Below are 21,031 nucleotides of genomic sequence, written 5' to 3'. Positions count from 1 at the left end.
TTTAAAAGTAACAACTATTAACTAGGACCTCTGCCATATTTCACCACTGAGATGAAGACTGGTTCACCATCATTAAGACCTGGTACATCTCAGAGGATGAATCACGGCAACCTAATGATCCAGAACATTCTAATTAACAACTCTAGATGAATTAGACTCTCTAAGTGCTGGTATACCCTATTCCTAAAGCACTTTCAAAATGGAGATGGCTTTTTAATCCCAGAGCCCGTTTTCATCTGGGTATGGAAACGGCCTTAAGAGTTATACTGAATGGTTTCATGCCCCAGTTATTTATTTATTTATTTAACTAGGCAAGTCAATTAAGAACAAATTCTTATTTACAATGACGGCCTACCGAAAGGCCGAGTGGGGACGAGGGCCTGGGATTAAAATAAATAAACAAATAAAATAAATAAATACAATACAAGATAAATATAGGACAAAACACACATCCCAACAAGAGAGACAACATAAAGAGAGACCCAAGATAAATATAGGACAAAACACACATCACAACAAGAGAGACACCATAAAGAGAGACCTACTAAGACAACAACATAGCAAGGCAGTTAATGTTTTCACGAGGACGTGTCAGTTTTACCGTTAAGAGCTTCTCAGCTGTCGGTCTCTTCTTCGGGTTCTTGGTCAGCGAGACTTTAACAAAGTTATGGAAGGCTGTGGTCCTGCAGGTGGAGGGAGCCTACTCTTACTGACTGTAGTAGTGTAACAGAACTGCCCCAGGTCACATAACAGGGGTACTTGTACTTACCACTTAGTTTTGTGTTTTAGCTTGGGAGGCTGAAAGCTGCTCTTTGACATGAGAAACAAAGCCCTGGAATACAACACATCAATTGAGATTAGATCATATATTATAAAACTATATTCTCTTATTTTACCATCGGTGGTGAGAGACTTTCATCTACACTGTAGTGGGGAGTTTCACAAAACCTTTCCTAGCACTACGATCATCTTAAGTCTGTTACGTAGGCATTAGGCAACGACTGACAGTGATCTTAGTGCAGAGAGACGCAAGAGAGGAGAGAGACGCAAGAGAGGAGAGGGACGCAAGAGAGGAGAGGGACGCAAGAGAGGAGAGGGACGCAAGAGGAGAGGGACGCAAGAGAGGAGAGGGACGCAAGAGAGAGAGGGACGCAAGAGAGGAGAGGGACGCAAGAGAGGAGAGGGACGCAAGAGAGGAGAGGGACGAAGAGAGGAGAGGGACGCAAGAGAGGAGAGGGACGCAAGAGAGGAGAGGGACGCAAGAGAGGAGAGAGACGCAAGAGAGGAGAGGGACGCAAGAGAGGAGAGGGACGCAAGAGAGGAGAGAGACGCAAGAGAGGAGAGGGACGCAAGAGAGGAGAGGGACGCAAGAGAGGAGAGGGACGCAAGAGAGGAGAGAGACGCAAGAGAGGAGAGGGACGCAAGAGAGGAGAGAGACGCAAGAGAGGAGAGGGACGGAAGAGAGGAGAGGGACGCAAGAGAGGAGAGAGAGAGTAGAGAGAGGAGAGAGAGGAGAGAGAGAGGAGAGAGGAGAGAGAGAGAGGAGAGAGAGAGAGGAGAGAGGAGAGGAGAGAGAGGGGAGCAGAGAGAGGAGAGGAGAGAAGTAGAGAGAGAGAGCGCAAGAGAGGAGAGAGGCGCAAGAGAGGAGAGAGAGTAGAGAGAGTAGAGAGAGTAGAGAGAGAGTAGAGAGAGTAGAGAGAGGAGAGAGAGAGTAGAGAGAGGAGAGAGAGAGTAGAGAGAGTAGAGAGAGAGTAGAGAGAGAGTAGAGAGAGAGAGTAGAGAGAGGAGAGAGAGAGTAGAGAGAGAGAGAGTAGAGAGAGTAGAGAGAGGAGAGAGAGAGTAGAGAGAGGAGAGAGACGCAAGGAGAGGAGAGAGAGAGTATCTACCTCACTTGCTTCTGGCAATGTTAACACGTTTCCCATGCCAATAAAGCCCTTGAATTGAATTGAGTAGAGAGGAGAGAGACGCAAGAGAGGAGAGAGAGTAGAGAGAGAGTAGAGAGGCATTGACTGGTTGATGAGTGAGGAAGTGGAGAGCAGAAACAGCATTGATTGGCTGATGAGTGAGGGAGTGGAGTGGAGAGCAGAAACAGCATTGATTGGTAGATGAGTGAGGAAGTGGAGAGCAGAAACAGCATTGATTGGTAGATGAGTGAGGGAGTGGAGAGCAGAAACAGCATTGATTGGTAGATGAGTGAGGAAGTGGAGAGCAGAAACAGTATTGATTGGTAGATGAGTGAGGAAGTGGAGAGCAGAAACAGCATTGATTGGTAGATGAGTGAGGAAGTAGAGAGCAGAAACAGCATTGATTGTTTGATAAGTAAAGAAGTTTAGGGCAGGAGCTGTACCTCATTGGGTGCAGATCAAACATAGGAGGCTGCAGCTCGGCCAGTTCTATGGAGGTGATGCCCACGGCCCAGATGTCACACAGCTGGTTGTAACCTCCGTTCTTCTCTACTGCTGCTACCTCTGGGGCCATCCTGCACAGATAACAGACATCTCAATCTGCTACCTCTGGGGCCATCCTGCACAGATAACAGACATCTCAATCTGCTACCTCTGGGGCCATCCTGCACAGATAACAGACATCTCAATCTGCTACCTCTGGGGCCCATCCTGCACAGATAACAGACATCTCAATCTGCTACCTCTGGGGCCCATCCTGCACAGATAACAGACATCTCAATCTGCTACCTCTGGGGCCCATCCTGCACAGATAACAGACATCTCAATCTGCTACCTCTGGGGCCATCCTGCACAGATAACACACATATTACACATCTCAATCTGCTACCTCTGGTAGATAACAGACAATATTGCCATCTTGTCTACATATGTACACGTTTTACATCATCTCCTAGAAATGAGGACTGTAATCATGCAGCACGTACCGTACGCCTAACACAAGCATGTATATCAGCTTGACCGTTTCACTACTGGTGTGGTATACAGTATGTACAGAGATTCGGGACGGTAATTCAGACCCCTTGACTTTTTGTTACGGTAAGAGCCTTATTCTGAAATTGATGAAATACATGTCCTCAATCTACACACAATACCCCATAGCGACATCACAATACCCCATAGCGACATCACAATACCCCATAGCGACATCACAATACCCCATAGCGACATCACAATACCCCATAGCGACATCACAATACCCCATAGCGACATCCCAATACCCCATAGTGACATCCCAATACCCCATAGTGACATCACAATACCCCTTAGTGACATCACAATACCCCAAAAACAACAGAGTGAAATGTTTTTGGGAAAATTTAGCAAATTTGTTCATGTAAAAAAACAGAAATAAATTTACATTATTATTCAGACCCTTTGCTATGCGTTTCGAAATTGAGCTCAGGTGCATCCTGTTTCCATTAATCATCCTTGAAATGCATCTACAATATGATTGGACAGGATTTGGAAAGGCACACACCTGTCTATATAAGGTCCCACAGTTGACAGTGTATGTCAGAGCAAAGAACCAAGCCATGAGGTCGAAAGAATTGTCCATAGAGCTCCATGACAGGATTGTGTCGAGGCACAGATCTGGGGAAGGGTACCAAAATGTGTCTGCAGCATTGATGGTCCCCAGGAACACAGTGGCCTCCATTATTCTTAAACGGAAGAAGTTTGGAACCACCAAGAATCTTCCTAGAGCCTGACCAAACTGACCAATCGGGGGAGACGGGCCTTGGTCAGGGAGGTGACCAACAACCTGATGGTCACTCTGACAGAGCTCTATAGTGTTCCTCTGTTGAGATGGGAGAACCTTCCAGAAGGACAACCATCTCTGCAGCACTCCACCAATCAGACCTTTATGGTAGGGTGACCAGTGAACCACTTGTCAGTAAAAAGGTACATGACAGCCTGCTTGGAGTTTTACCAAAAGGCACCTGAAGACTCTTAGACCATGAGAAACAAGATTCTCTGGTCTGATGAAACCAAGATTGAACTCTTTGGCCTGAATGCCAAGCGTCACGTCTGGAGGAAACCCGGCACCATCCCTACGGTGAAGTATGGTGGTGGCGGCATCATGCTGTGGGGATGTTTTTCTGACTGGGGCGAAGGTTCACCTTACAACAGGACAACGCTCCTAAGCAGACAGCCAAGACAACGCAGGAGAAGCTTCGGGACAAGTCTCTGAATGTCCTTGAGTGGCCCAGCAAGAGCCTGGACTTGAACCCAATCCAACATCTCTGGAGAGACCTGAAAACAGCTGTGCAGCGACGCTCCCCATCCAACCTGACGGAGGTTGAGAGGATCTGTAGAGAAGAATGGGAGAAACTCCCCAAATACAGGTGTGCCAAGCTTGTAGTGTCACACCCAAGAAGACTCGAGGCTGTAATCGCTGCCAAAGGTGCTTCAACAAAGTACTGAGTCAACGGTCTGAATACTTATGTAAAATGAAATATTTCAGTTTTTTTTAATAACTTGTTTTTGCTTTGTCATTATGGGGTATTGTGTGAAGATTGATGAAGGGGGTCGGGATATGTTTTAAATGTTATATTTTGTGTTAAAAGTCAAAGTACATACAGTATGTACAGTTGTGGTCCTGTGTAGCTCAGTTGGTAGAGCATGGCGCTTGTAACTCCAGGGTAGTGGGTTCGATCCCCGGGACCACTTACAGTATGCACACATGACTGTAAGTCGCTTTGGATAAAAGCGTCTGCTAAATGGCATATATTATATTATTATTATTATTATTATTAAGCAATAAGACACAAGAGGCAGTGCTGAATTAATACAGTCACGTCTAAATGGCGTTTCGGCCCGACTCCCTACGGAGAGAAAGAAAGTCCCAAATGGAACACTATTCCCTATGTAGTGCGCTACTTTTGACCCGGGCCCTATCAGCCCTATCAGCCCTATGGGCCCTATCAGCCTTATGGGCCCTATCAGCCTTATGGGCCCTATCAGTCCTATCAGTCTTATGGGCCCTATCAGTCCTATCAGCCTTATGGGCCCTATCAGTCCTATCAGCCTTATGGGCCCTATCAGTCCTATCAGTCTTATGGGCCCTATCAGTCCTATCAGTCTTATGGGCCCTATCAGTCCTATCAGTCTTATGGGCCCTATCAGTCCTATCAGTCTTATGGGCCCTATCAGTCCTATGGGCCCTATCAGTCCTATGGGCCCTATCAGTCCTATGGGGCCTATCAGTCCTATGGGCCCTATCAGTCCTATCAGTCTTATGGGCCTCTATCAGTCCTATAGGCCCTATCAGTCCTATAGGCCTATCAACCTATGGGCCTATCAGTCCTATGGGCCCTATCAGTCCTATGGGCCCTATCAGTCCTATGGGCCCTATCAGTCCTATGGGGCCTATCAGTCCTATGGGCCCTATCAGTCTTATGGGCCCTATCAGTCCTATGGGCCCTATCAGTCCTATGGGCCCTATCAGTCCTATGGGGCCTATCAGTCCTATGGGCCCTATCAGTCCTATGGGCCCTATCAGCCCTATGGGCCCTATCAGCCCTATCAGTCCTATGGGCCCTATCAGTCCTATTGGCCCTATCAGTCCTATGGGCCCTATCAGTCCTATGGGTCCTATCAGTCCTATGGGTCCTATCAGTCCTATGGGTCCTATCAGTCCTATGGGTCCTATCAGTCCTATGGGCCCTATCAGTCCTATGGGCCCTATCAGTCCTATGGGCCCTATCAGTCCTATGGGCCCTATCAGTCCTATGGGCCCTATCAGTCCTGTGGGCCTGGTCAAAAGTAGTGCACTATAAAAAGGAACAGGGTTTCTATTTGGGACGGAGGACAGTAAGGAGTCCCGACAGAGGACTGTCTCAGAGAAAGACTCACCAATAAGGAGTCCCGACAGAGGACTGTCTCGGAGAAAGACTCACCAATAAGGAGTCCCGACAGAGGACTGTCTCGGAGAAAGACAACCCAGTAAGGAGTCCCGACAGAGGACTGTCTCGGAGAAAGACTCACCAATAAGGAGTCCCGACAGAGGACTGTCTCGGAGAAAGACAACCCAGTAAGGAGTCCCGACAGAGGACTGTCTCGGAGAAAGACTCACCAATAAGGAGTCCCGATGAAGGACTTCCTCTTGGCAATGGTGGCTGTTATTTTGGCTGCTACTCCAAAATCAGCTGGAACAACAAGTGACAAGATCTATTCAGATTATATAACACAAAGACATTATATATATATATATACACAACACAAACACATTACACACAGCGGAGGGTCAAACACATCAAATCAAATTTTATTAATCACATGCCCCCGAATACAACAGGTGTAGTAGACCTTACAGTGAAATGCTGAATACAACAGGTGTAGTAGACCTCACAGTGAAATGCTGAATACAACAGGTGTAGTAGACCTCACAGTGAAATGCTGAATTCAACAGGTGTAGTAGACCTCACAGTGAAAATGCTGAATACAACAGGTGTAGTAGACCTACAGTGAAATGCTGAATACAACAGGTGTAGTAGACCTTACAGTGAAATGCTGAATACAACAGGTGTAGTAGACCTTACAGTGAAATGCTGAATACAACAGGGTGTAGTAGACCTTACAGTGAAATGCTGAATACAACAGGTGTAGTAGACCTTACAGTGAAATGCTGAATACAACAGGTGTAGTAGACCTTACAGTGAAATGCTGAATACAACAGGTGTAGTAGACCTTACAGTGAAATGCTGAATACAACAGGTGTAGTAGACCTCACAGTGAAATGCTGAATACAACAGGTGTAGTAGACCTCACAGTGAAATGCTGAATACAACAGGTGTAGTAGACCTCACAGTGGAATGCTGAATACAACAGGTGTAGGTAGACCTCACAGTGAAATGCTGAATACAACAGGTGTAGGTAGACCTCACAGTGAAATGCTGAATACAACAGGTGTAGTAGACCTCACAGTGAAATGCTGAATACAACAGGTGTAGTAGACCTCACAGTGAAATGCTGAATACAACAGGTGTAGTAGACCTCAAAGTGAAATGCTGAATACAACAGGTGTAGTAGACCTCACAGTGAAATGCTGACTACAACAGGTGTAGTAGACCTCACAGTGGAATGCTGACTACAACAGGTGTAGTAGACCTTACAGTGAAATGCTGAATACAACAGGTGTAGTAGACCTTACAGTGAAATGCTGAATACAACAGGTGTAGTAGACCTGACAGTGGAATGCTGAATACAACAGGTGTAGGTAGACCTCACAGTGAAATGCTGAATACAACAGGTGTAGGTAGACCTCACAGTGAAATGCTGAATACAACAGGTGTAGTAGACCTCACAGTGAAATGCTGAATACAACAGGTGTAGTAGACCTCACAGTGAAATGCTGAATACAACAGGTGTAGTAGACCTCACAGTGAAATGCTGAATACAACAGGTGTAGTAGACCTCACAGTGAAATGCTGAATACAACAGGTGTAGTAGACCTCACAGTGAAATGCTGAATACAACAGGTGTAGTAGACCTCACAGTGAAATGCTGACTACAACAGGTGTAGTAGACCTCACAGTGGAATGCTGACTACAACAGGTGTAGTAGACCTCACAGTGGAATGCTGACTACAACAGGTGTAGTAGACCTTACAGTGAAATGCTGAATACAACAGGTGTAGTAGACCTTACAGTGAAATGCTGAATACAACAGGTGTAGTAGACCTCACAGTGGAATGCTGAATACAACAGGTGTAGGTAGACCTCACAGTGAAATGCTGAATACAACAGGTGTAGGTAGACCTCACAGTGAAATGCTGAATACAACAGGTGTAGTAGACTTCACAGTGAAATGCTGAATACAACAGGTGTAGTAGACCTTACAGTGAAATGCTGAATACAACAGGTGTAGTAGACCTCACAGTGAAATGCTGAATACAACAGGTGTAGTAGACCTCACAGTGAAATACTGAATACAACAGGTGTAGTAGACCTCACAGTGAAATGCTGAATACAACAGGTGTAGTAGACCTCACAGTGAAATGCTGAATTCAACAGGTGTAGTAGACCTTACAGTGAAATGCTGAATTCAACAGGTGTAGTAGACCTTACAGTGAAATGCTGAATACAACAGGTGTAGTAGACCTTACAGTGAAATACCGAATACAACAGGTGTAGTAGACCTCACAGTGAAATGCTGAATACAACAGGTGTAGGTAGACCTCACAGTGAAATGCTGAATACAACAGGTGTAGTAGACCTTACAGTGAAATGCTGAATTCAACAGGTGTAGGTAGACCTCACAGTGAAATGCTGAATACAACAGGTGTAGGTAGACCTCACAGTGAAATGCTGAATACAACAGGTGAAGGTAGACCTTACAGTGAAATGCTGAATACAACAGGTGTAGTAGACCTTACAGTGAAATGCTGAATACAACAGGTGTAGTAGACCTCACAGTGAAATGCTGAATACAACAGGTGTAGTAGACCTCACAGTGAAATGCTGAATACAACAGGTGTAGTAGACCTCACAGTGAAATGCTGAATACAACAGGTGTAGTAGACCTCACAGTGAAATGCTGAATACAACAGGTGTAGGTAGACCTCACAGTGAAATGCTGAATACAACAGGTGTAGTAGACCTCACAGTGAAATGCTGAATACAGCAGGTGTAGTAGACCTCACAGTGAAATGCTGAATACAACAGGTGTAGTAGACCTTACAGTGAAATGCTGAATACAACAGGTGTAGTAGACCTCACAGTGAAATGCTGAATACAACAGGTGTAGTAGACCTCACAGTGAAATACTGAATACAACAGGTGTAGTAGACCTTACAGTGAAATGCTGAATACAACAGGTGTAGGTAGACCTCACAGTGAAATGCTGAATACAACAGGTGTAGTAGACCTCACAGAGAAATGCTGAATTCAACAGGTGTAGTAGACCTCACAGTGAAATGCTGAATACAACAGGTGAAGGTAGACCTTACAGTGAAATGCTGAATACAACAGGTGTAGTAGACCTCACAGTGAAATGCTGAGTACAACAGGTGTAGTAGACCTCACAGTGAAATGCTGAATACAACAGGTGTAGTAGACCTTACAGTGAAATACTGAATACAACAGGTGTAGTAGACCTCACAGTGAAATGCTGAATACAACAGGTGTAGTAGACCTCACAGTGAAATGCTGAGTACAACAGGTGTAGTAGACCTCACAGTGAAATGCTGAATACAACAGGTGTAGTAGACCTTACAGTGAAATACTGAATACAACAGGTGTAGTAGACCTTACAGTGAAATACTGAATACAACAGGTGTAGTAGACCTCACAGTGAAATACTGAATACAACAGGTGTAATAGACTTTGAGCCCCAAACCAACAAAAGTTTACAAAAAAATATGGTTAAGAATAAGAAATAAACTTAACTAAAGAGCAGCAGTAAAATAACAAGTGAGACTATATACAGGGAAATACACAGACAGACTACACAGACTGTATCATATCTACACACAGAGAAAGACACACACGGCTGAGGGCCATGAGGTAGCCTAGTGGTTAGAGTGTAGAGGTGGCAGGGTAGCCTAGTGGTTAGAGTGTAGAGGTGGCAGGGTAGCCTAGTGGTTAGAGTGTAGAGGTGGCAGGGTAGCCTAGTGGTTAGAGTGTAGAGGTGGCAGGGTAGCCTAGTGGTTAGAGTGTAGAGGGGCAGGGTAGCCTAGTGGTTAGAGTGTAGAGGGGGCAGGGTAGCCTAGTGGTTAGAGTGTAGAGGTGGCAGGGTAGCCTAGTGGTTAGAGTGTAGAGGTGGCAGGGTAGCCTAGTGGTTAGAGTGTAGAGGTGGTAGGTAGCCTAGTGGTTAGAGTGCAGAGGTGGTAGGTAGCCTAGTGGTTAGAGTGTAGAGGTGGCAGGGTAGTCTAGTGGTTAGAGTGCAGAGGAGGCAGGGTAGCCTAGTGGTTAGAGTGTAGAGGTGGGAGGTAGCCTAGTGGTTAGAGTGTAGAGGTGGGAGGTAGCCCAGTGGTTAGAGTGCAGAGGTGGCAGGTAGCTAGTGGTTAGAGTGTAGAGGTGGTAGGTAGCCTAGTGGTTAGAGTGTAGAGGTGGCAGGGTAGTCTAGTGGTTAGAGTGTAGAGGAGGCAGGTAGCCTAGTGGTTAGAGTGTAGAGGAGGCAGGGTAGCCCTAGTGGTTAGAGTGTAGAGGTGGTAGGTAGCCTAGTGGTTAGAGTGCAGAGGCGGCAGGGCAGCCTAGTGGTTAGAGTGTAGAGGTGGCAGGGCAGCCTAGTGGTTAGAGCAGAGGCAGGGTAGCCTAGTGGTTAGAGTGCAGAGGTGGCAGGCAGCCTAGTGGTTAGAGTGCAGAGGTGGCAGGGCAGCCCTAGTGGTTAGAGTGTAGAGGAGGCAGGGTAGCCTAGTGGTTACAGTGTAGAGGCGACAGGGTAGCCTAGTGGTTAGAGTGTAGAGGCGACAGGGCAGCCTAGTGGTTAGAGTGTAGAGGAGGCTAGGTAGCCTAGTGGTTAGAGTGTAGAGGCGACAGGGTAGCCTAGTGGTTAGAGGTAGAGGCGGCAGGGTAGCCTAGTGGTTAGAGTGTAGAGGAGGCAGGGTAGCCTAGTGGTTAGGAGTGTAGAGGTGGCAGGTAGCCTAGTGGTTAGGAGTGTAGAGGTGGCAGGGGTAGCCTAGTGGTTAGAGTGCAGAGGTGGCAGGGCAGCCCAGTGGTTAGAGTGCAGAGGCGGCAGGGTAGCCTAGTGGTTAGAGTGTAGAGGAGGCAGGGTAGCCTAGTGGTTAGAGTGTAGAGGTGGCAGGGTAGTCTAGTGGTTAGAGTGCAGAGGAGGCAGGGTAGCCTAGTGGTTAGAGTGTAGAGGTGGGAGGTAGCCTAGTGGTTAGAGTGTAGAGGTGGGAGGTAGCCTAGTGGTTAGAGTGTAGAGGTGGCAGGTAGCTTAGTGGTTAGAGTGTAGAGGTGGTAGGTAGCCTAGTGGTTAGAGTGTAGAGGTGGCAGGGTAGTCTAGTGGTTAGAGTGTAGAGGAGGCAGGTAGCCTAGTGGTTAGAGTGTAGAGGTGGCAGGGGTAGCCTAGTGGTTAGAGTGTAGAGGTGGCAGGGGTAGCCTAGTGGTTAGAGTGTAGAGGTGGCAGGGTAGCCTAGTGGTTAGAGTGTAGAGGTGGCAGGGCAGCCTAGTGGTTAGAGTGTAGAGGTGGCAGGGTAGCCTAGTGGTTAGAGGTGAGGAGGCAGGGTAGCCTAGTGGTTACAGTGTAGAGGCGACAGGGTAGCCTAGTGGTTAGAGTGTAGAGGCGACAGGGGTAGCCTAGTGGTTAGAGTGTAGAGGAGGCAGGGTAGCCCAGTGGTTAGAGTGTAGAGGCGACAGGGTAGCCTAGTGGTTAGAGTGTAGAGGCGGCAGGGTAGCCTAGTGGTTAGAGTGTAGAGGAGGCAGGTAGCCTAGTGGTTAGAGTGTAGAGGTGGCAGGGTAGCCTAGTGGTTAGAGTGTAGAGGTGGCAGGGTAGCCTAGTGGTTAGAGTGTAGAGGTGGCAGGGTAGCCTAGTGGTTAGAGTGTAGAGGCGGCAGGGTAGCCTAGTGGTTAGAGTGTAGAGGCGGCAGGTAGCCTAGTGGTTAGAGTGTAGAGGTGGCAGGGTAGCCTAGTGGTTAGAGTGTAGAGGTGGCAGGGTAGCCTAGTGGTTAGAGTGTAGAGGTGGCAGGTAGCTTTTATCGGTGTTCACAGAGGTTGAATAGCTCACCTAGTTTCACATCCCCGTTGTCTGTTAGGAGGATATTAGCACCCTGAAGAAAAGAGACCAAACATCATACCGTTATTAGCAAACCAATGTACTAACAGAGACAAATACTGCTAGCCTGCACTGCATAGGAGGGTGTGTGTATATATATATATATATATATATATATATATATGGAGGGTGTAATAGGCTGTTTCATCACGCTGAGGAACTGAACAACAATAGCTTTTTCAAACATTTCCTCTTCGCATAAAACCACAAACTATGACGTGTTATATCATCTTCCACTGGTTGTTATGAAGTGATTGCTATTGTGTAGCTAGCAGGCAATACTATAGTGAGTAGGTCAGTACTGTGGCTAGGCTTGTCTATGACAGTAGTCTGTCGGCATCCTGCAGCGCAGAGAGACAGACAGTGAGAGACAGAGAGAGAGACAGAGAAAAGAAGAGAGAGAGAGAGAGAGAGAGAGAGAGAGAGAGAGAGAGAGAGACAGAGAAAAGAAGAGAGAGAGAGGGAGAGAGAGAGAGAGAGAGGGAGAGAGAGACAGAGCAAGAGAGAGAGAGACAACGAGAGAGAGACAGCAAGAGATGGCTAGCGAGAGAGAGGGGGAGAGAGAGACAGAGAGAGACAGCGAGAGATGGCTAGCGAGAGAAAGAGGGGGAGAGAGAGAGGAGAGAGCAACAGAGAGAGAGAGAAAGGGTGAGAGCAGCGATAGAGGGGAGATGACAGAGAGAAGGAGAGAGGAAAGAGAAAGAGGGCACCACAGAGAGAGAAAAGAGAGAGGGCAGAGGAAGAAGTAGAGATATTCCATGGGCCTAACCGTGATCCACTTTGATAACACAGGCAGTCTGATATTAGGCTTGAACTGGGTTCAGTCACGTGCATCCGCGGTACACTACACACCCCCAGCCTCTCCTCCCGCGTCAACACAAACAAAGTGCAGGGGTAATATTGTTGCCTGTGTTTTACATTTAGCCTCTCCGACAGCCCCGTCGGCATTTAGCCTCTCCGACAGCCCCGTCGGCATTTAGCCTCTCCGACAGCCCCGTCGGCATTTAGCCTCTCCGACAGCCCCGTCGGCATTTAGCCTCTCCGACAGCCCCGTGGGCATTTAGCCTCTCCGACAGCCCCGCCGGCATTTAGCCTCTCCGACAGCCCCGTGGGCATTTAGCCTCTCCGACAGCCCCGTCGGCATTTAGCCTCTCCGACAGCCCCGTCGGCATTTAGCCTCTCTGACAGCCCCGTCGGCATTTAGCCTCTCCGACAGCATTTAGCCTCTCCGACAGCCCCGTCGGCATTTAGCCTCTCCGACAGCATTTAGCCTCTCCGACAGCCCAGTCGGCATTTCGCCTATTTATCATATAGATGAAGAACCATATATTTGCGGGGAAAAAAAGAAAGAAAGTGGATAGACTTCATAAATAATTATGAAAAGTATGAAATCATAAAAAAATAGCAAGTACAATTGAAAAAAAAGGTATGATGACACAATCTTTCAAGTAGGTGGTATACCCCCCCCCCCCCCCAAAAAACATAAAACACACACGTTTCTTTGATGCAAGGGTGCATGCAGTGAGCCGGTGTAAAAGGAGAGAGCGAGAGTGTGTGTATGGTACTATAGAGTACCACAGTATGAGTCATAATACCCATAAAACCTAGTGGTCAAACAAGGAAATGGTTGCAATCGTTGTTTTTTTCCCACCATTCATTTTTTCCCGTAGGGTTTTAGAAAGGTTTCATATGAGGGTTTGTGCCCGTGGAGGCTTACCTCGTCTTGACAACCGTGTAAAATCTCTAGGGCAAGGTGACTTTTATCAATGTATTTACCCTCCCCCAAAATGAAATGATAATTAGTTGTTAATGTGGCTATCATAAAGAACTACAAATGCCATGATGGTCTGGATGAGAGACTGCCGAATCGAGGCAAAGGTAAGAATCTCTGGATTAACTATCTAATTGACACAATACCTGTTAGCAACGGTGTCAGCTAGAGATGACGTTGTAGGAGCATGCCGGGATTTGTAGTTTTAGGAGCATGGATGCCGGGATTTGTAGTTTTTCATGATGTCTACTTTGATTCTAATTAGCATTTTTTTTAAATCTAAGAATAAATGATGAGATGAATATATTGATAAAAAGTCACCTTGTCCTAGAGAGATTTCCACAGCTGTCAAAATGTCACGCCAGAGTAAGCCTACACTAAACACAGCCCGTATTTATTATTTTTTTTAAGTGTTTTTAAAGTCCCTTATGGGGGAAAACGATTGGAACCATTTATTTCACTGGTTGAGTGCTAGGTTTTCTGGGTATTATGACATCATTATGTCCTCCACATAGGGGTTTTATACCTTGATGTCACGGCATTTTCCCTTGAGTGTAGATATCCCAAACCCTGTGAACACAAAGACAGAGAGAGCCATGTTATCCCAAACCCTGTGAACACAAAGACAGAGAGAGCCATGTTATCCCAAACCCTGTGAACACAAAGACAGAGAGAGCCATGTTATCCCAAACCCTGTGAACACAAAGACAGAGAGAGCCATGTTATCCCAAACCCTGTGAACACAAAGACAGAGAGAGCCATGTTATCCCAAACCCTGTGAACAAAGACAGAGAGAGCCATGTTATCCCAAACCCTGTGAACACAAAGACAGAGCCATGTTATCCCAAACCCTGTGAACACAAAGACAGAGCCATGTTATCCCAAACCCTGTGAACACAAAGACAGAGCCATGTTATCCCAAACCCTGTGAACACAAAGACAGAGAGAGCCATGTTATCCCAAACCCTGTGAACACAAAGACAGAGAGAGCCATGTTATCCCAAACCCTGTGAACACAAAGACAGAGAGAGCCATGTTATCCCAAACCCTGTGAACACAAAGACAGAGAGAGCCATGTTATCCCAAACCCTGTGAACACAAAGACAGAGAGAGCCATGTTATCCCAAACCCTGTGAACAAAGACAGAGAGAGCCATGTTATCCCAAACCCTGTGAACACAAAGACAGAGCCATGTTATCCCAAACCCTGTGAACACAAAGACAGAGCCATGTTATCCCAAACCCTGTGAACACAAAGACAGAGAGAGCCATGTTATCCCAAACCCTGTGAACAAAGACAGAGAGAGCCATGTTATCCCAAACCCTGTGAACAAAGACAGAGAGAGCCATGTTATCCCAAACCCTGTGAACACAAAGACAGCGAGAGCCATGTTATCAAGCAGTGTACAAGCAGTGGACACTATTTACATTTACATTTAAGTAATTTAGCAGACACTCTTACCCAGAGCGACTTACAAATTTACGTGGTTTTAGGGCCCAAAATGCAATTCTTCAGAAAATGGGCATGGCTTCAGAACATTTTCAGATTTGACGAAAATACGCAGCAAAATTCCGACAAGAGCGGATACAAATTAATTGCTGACAAATGTCAAGAAAATATACAATATATATAAAATATAATATATATATATAATAATATATAATATATATATATAATATTGAGCAACGTAATAACGTAAACGACTTTTCAAATAAGTTAGGCTACGCTAGCCTTACAAACCACATAGCATATCATTAGAGCAGTTGCTTGTATGCACCCGGTACGTTAGCTAGCTACATAACTAACGTGAGCTGGCTACTTAACTAACGTGAGCTGGCTACTTAACTAACGTGAGCTGGCTACTTAACTAACGTGAGCTGGCTACTTAATTAACGTGAGCTGGCTACTTAACTAACGTGAGCTGGCTACTTAACTAACGTGAGCTGGCTACTTAACTAACGTGAGCTGGCTACTTAACTAACGTGAGCTGGCTACTTAACTAACGTGAGCTGGCTACTTAACTAACGTGAGCTGGCTACTTAACTAACGTTAGCTGGCTACTTAACTAACGTTAGCTGGCTACTTAACTAACGTTAGCTGGCTACTTAACTAACGTGAGCTGGCTACTTAACTAACGTGAGCTGGCTACTTAACTAACGTGAGCTGGCTACTTAACTAACGTGAGCTGGCTACTTAACTAACGTTAGCTGGCTACTTAACTAACGTTAGCTGGCTACTTAACTAACGTTAGCTGGCTACTTAACTAACGTGAGCTGGCTACTTAACTAACGTTAGCTGGCCACTTAACTAACGTTAGCTGGCCACTTAACTAACGTGAGCTGGCTACTTAACTAACGTTAGCTGGCTACTAACACAGTGACCTTACCAGTATATTAACTATCTACTATTTAACTACCCAATGTGTATTGACTTGGATCATTCATGTCATTCTTAGTTAGCTAAATGGTATAGTCGTTGTGCGTTCTCAATATACATTGTTGATGAAGTCGTAAGATGTCTAGCTAGTAATTTGTTAGCTATGCTAACAAGCTAGCAAGAGGTTGCATAGCAACAGCATCAATTTCCGGTTAGACAGGAAGCACTAGTACGCCCAACTGAAAGGATACTTTTCGTTTACAGTATACTAAAATGACCTAATAGTATGTAGTATACAGTATGTTAGTATGGGTACTCCAACACAGCTCTGAACTTTAAGGACATTAGTCCATTGTTGACATAATCCCATTTTTTGTTGCATGTCAGCAATCATGTTTTCAAGATATTGAACTTTGAAAATACAGAAATGTATCATACGATGCAAACTGCAACATACCAGCTGTATTTCTGTATAATGAAAGTTACATATCTTGTTGTACGTATCAATCGTCTCTGACTAGGTTTGCTGATCTAGGATCAGGGCCTGCCTATGCATGTAACCTCATTCACTGTGATGTGAAAGGCACAACTCTGATCCTAAAATCAGTACTCCTGCTCCGAGACTGCCCCAGGAGTAGGCAGAATCTGTGTCGAGGAAACCTGTACCTAAGTGTAATTACCTGTATGGTCTCTCTGCAGACGTAGGCGATCTGCAGCTCTGATAGGGGACCCGTCACTGACAAATAAAAAAAAAGACAAACAAGATGGTTATGCTGCCCTAAAGGCCATTTGTATAGTTTAATATATATATATAATAAGGGTCAGATAGGATGCTGTCTGTAATCTGTAATCTCTAACCACTAGGCTACCCTGCCTCCTCTACACTCTAACCACTAGGCTACCCTGCCGCCTCTACGCTCTAACCACTAGGCTACCCTGCCACCTCTACACTCTAACCACTAGGCTACCCTGCCACCTCTACGCTCTAACCACTAGGCTACCCTGCCACCTCTACGCTCTAACCACTAGGCTACCCTCCCACCTCTACACTCTAACCACTAGGCTACCCTGCCGCCTCTACGCTCTAACCACTAGGCTACCCTGCCGCCTCTACGCTCTAACCACTAGGCTACCCTGCCACCTCTACGCTCTAACCACTAGGCTACCCTGCCGCCCCTACACTCTAACCACTAGGCTACCCTGCCACCTCTACACTCTAACCACTAGGCTACCTGCCACCTCTACGCTCTAACCACTAGGCTACCCTGCCGCCCCTACACTCTAACCACTAGGCTACCCTGCCACCTCTACACTCTAACCACTAGGCTACCTGCCACCTCTACACTCTAACCACTAGGCTACCTGCCACCTCTACGCTCTAACCACTAGGCTACCTGCCACCTCTACGCTCTAACCACTAGGCTACCCTGCCACCTCTACGCTCTAACCACTAGGTTACCCTGCCACCTCTACACTCTAACCACGAGGCTACCTCCCACCTCTACACTCTAACCACTAGGCTACCCTGCCACCTCTACACTCTAACCACTAGGCTACCCTGCCACCTCTACACTCTAACCACTAGGCTACCCTGCCACCTCTACACTCTAACCACTAGGCTACCCTGCCTCCTCTACACTCTAACCACTAGGCTACCCTGCCACCTCTACACTCTAACCACTAGGCTACCCTGCCGCCTCTACACTCTAACCACTAGGCTACCCTGCCGCCTCTACACTCTAACCACTAGGCTACCCTGCCGCCTCTACGCTCTAACCACGAGGCTACCCTGCCGCCTCTACGCTCTAACCACGAGGCTACCCTGCCGCCTCTACGCTCTAACCACGAGGCTACCCTGCCGCCTCTACGCTCTAACCACTAGGCTACCCTGCCGCCTCTACGCTCTAACCACGAGGCTACCCTGCCGCCTCTACGCTCTAACCACGAGGCTACCCTGCCGCCTCTACGCTCCTAACCACGAGGCTACCCTGCCGCCTCTACGCTCTAACCACGAGGCTACCCTGCCGCCTCTACGCTCTAACCACGAGGCTACCCTGCCGCCTCTACGCTCTAACCACGAGGCTACCCTGCCGCCTCTACGCTCTAACCACGAGGCTACCCTGCCGCCTCTACGCTCTAACCACGAGGCTACCCTGCCGCCTCTACGCTCCAACCACGAGGCTACCCTGCCGCCTCTACGCTCTAACCACGAGGCTACCCTGCCGCCTCTACGCTCTAACCACGAGGCTACCCTGCCGCCTCTACGCTCTAACCACGAGGCTACCCTGCCGCCTCTACGCTCTAACCACGAGGCTACCCTGCCGCCTACGCTCTAACCACGAGGCTACCCTGCCGCCTCTACGCTCTAACCACGAGGCTACCCTGCCGCCTACGCTCTAACCACGAGGCTACCCTGCCGCCTCTACGCTCTAACCACGAGGCTACCCTGCCGCCTCTACGCTCTAACCACGAGGCTACCCTGCCGCCTCTACGCTCTAACCACGAGGCTACCCTGCCGCCTCTACGCTCTAACCACGAGGCTACCCTGCCGCCTCTACGCTCTAACCACGAGGCTACCCTGCCGCCTCTACGCTCTAACCACGAGGCTACCCTGCCGCCTCTACGTCTAACCACGAGGCTACCCTGCCGCCTCTACGCTCTAACCACGAGGCTACCCTGCCACCTCTACGCTCTAACCACTAGGCTACCCTGCCACCTCTACACTCTAACCACTAGGCTACCCTGCCACCTCTACACTCTAACCACTAGGCTACCCTGCCACCTCTACACTCTAACCACTAGGCTACCCTGCCACCTCTACACTCTAACCACTAGGCTACCCTGCCACCTCTACACTCTAACCACTAGGCTACCCTGCCACCTCTACACTCTAACCACTAGGCTACCCTGCCACCTCTACACTCTAACCACTAGGCTACCCTGCCACCTCTACACTCTAACCACTAGGCTACCCTGCCACCTCTACACTCTAACCACTAGGCTACCCTGCCACCTCTACACTCTAACCACTAGGCTACCCTGCCTCCTCTACACTCTAACCACTAGGCTACCTGCCACCTCTACAGTCTAACCACTAGGCTACCCTGCCGCCACTCCACTCTAACCACTAGGCTACCCTGCCTCCTCTACACTCTAACCACTAGGCTACCCTGCCTCCTCTACACTCTAACCACTAGGCTACCTGCCACCTCTACACTCTAACCACTAGGCTACCCTGCCACCTCTACACTCTAACCACTAGGCTACCCTGCCACCTCTACACTCTAACCACTAGGCTACCCTGCCACCTCTACACTCTAACCACTAGGCTACCCTGCCACCTCTACACTCTAACCACTAGGCTACCCTGCCTCCTCTACACTCTAACCACTAGGCTATCCTGCCTCCTCTACACTCTAACCACTAGGCTACCCTGCCTCCTCTACACTCTAACCACTAGGCTACCCTGCCTCCTCACACTCTAACCACTAGGCTACCCTGCCGCCTCTACACTCTAACCACTAGGCTACCCTGCCACCTCTACACTCTAACCACTAGGCTACCCTGCCACCTCTACACTCTAACCACTAGGCTACCCTGCCGCCTCTACACTCTAACCACTAGGCTACCCTGCCGCCTCTACACTCTAACCACTAGGCTGCCCTGCCGCCTCTACACTCTAACCACTAGGCTACCCTGCCGCCTCTACACTCTAACCACTAGGCTACCCATAACAAACAGTGTGATCATACCATACGGGGAGAGATGAAACATTTAAATAAGAAATAAATAAAACATAATTTATAAGTAATAAATCAGCCGATAATTTGACGGTATAACTGTGATGATATGCGAGAGAGAAGAGACGGAGACAGAGAGAGAGGAGACAGAGAGAGAGAGGAGACAGAGAGAGGAGACAGAGACAGAGAGAGAGAGAGAGAGAGAGAGAGAGAGAGACAGAGAGAGAGAGACAGAGAGAGAGAGAGAGAGAGAGAGAGAGAGAGAGAGAGAGAGAGAGAGAGAGAGGAGACAGAGGAGACAGAGGAGACAGAGAGAGAGGAGACAGAGAGAGAGGAGACAGAGAGAGAGAGAGGCAGAGGAGACAGAGAGAGAGAGGAGACAGAGAGAGGAGACAGAGAGAGAGGAGACAGAGAGAGAGAGAGGAGACAGAGGAGACAGAGAGAGACAGAGAGAGAGAGGAGACAGAGAGAGAGAGAGAGGAGACAGAGGAGACAGAGAGAGAGAGAGAGGAGACAGAGGAGACAGAGAGACAGAGGAGACAGAGAGAGAGAGAGAGAGAGAGAGAGAGAGAGAGAGGAGAGAGAGAGAGAGAGAGAGAGAGAGAGAGAGAGAGGAGACAGAGAGAGAGAGACAGAGGAGACAGAGAGAGAGAGGAGGAGACAGAGAGGAGACAGAGGAGACAGAGAGAGAGAGAGGAGACAGAGAGAGAGAGAGAGAGAGAGAGAGAGAGAGAGAGAGAGAGAGAGAGAGAGAGAGAGGAGACAGAGGAGACAGAGAGAGAGGAGACAGAGGAGACAGAGAGAGAGAGGAGACAGAGGAGACAGAGAGAGAGGAGACAGTAACACACCATGATATATGTCCTGTAGAGATCCTCCCCCACAGTACTCCATACAGATCCACAGCTTGTCGCGGCTGATCCAGGGAGGGAGAAGAGACAGTTAGGCGCACAGGGGACAGTTAGGCGCACAGGGGACAGTTAGGCGCACAGGGGACAGTTAGGCGCACAGGGGACAGTTAGGCGCACAGGGGACAGTTAGGCGCACAGGGGACAGTTAGGCGCACAGGGGACATTTAGGCGCACAGGGGACATTTAGGCGCACAGGGGACAGTTAGGAGCAGTAAAACAGACTAGGGGTGTATTCATTAGTGCAAAACGTGTTGCAATGAAAACCAGCGTGTCTTATTTGAAAAGTTCAGGTAGGTCCTTCTCCGTTTCAGTCTGTTTTCCTCTGTTTGGTTCCTAGGGAATAACCCCAGGGTTTACAATATACACAGCTAAATAGTTGGCAGAACATGACGTAGACACAAAAGACCAAGAACAATATTAGGCCAGTATAAAAAAATAAAAAATAATTCTCTCCCCAAATTCTGTTTTCTCCGTTTAGTTTTTCCAGGTTTTCGCTTTAAAAATCACATCAGGAGACCACCCTTGAGGTTTGGGAAAAATCATTTATTTATTTAT

The 21,031-nt window shown here is 47.7% G+C and overlaps 1 pseudogene; it reads right to left on the bottom strand.

The window, feature by feature from the left end:
• LOC124046993 overlaps positions 1-21,031 on the bottom strand; it is a 75,131-nt pseudogene that overhangs the window by 32,112 nt on the left and 21,988 nt on the right.

Source organism: Oncorhynchus gorbuscha, linkage group LG10 (genome assembly GCF_021184085.1).
Source record: "Oncorhynchus gorbuscha isolate QuinsamMale2020 ecotype Even-year linkage group LG10, OgorEven_v1.0, whole genome shotgun sequence".
NCBI lineage: Eukaryota > Metazoa > Chordata > Actinopteri > Salmoniformes > Salmonidae > Oncorhynchus > Oncorhynchus gorbuscha.
Note: the sequence above shows the minus strand (reverse complement) of the source record. Positions and strands in the feature narration are given on the sequence as shown.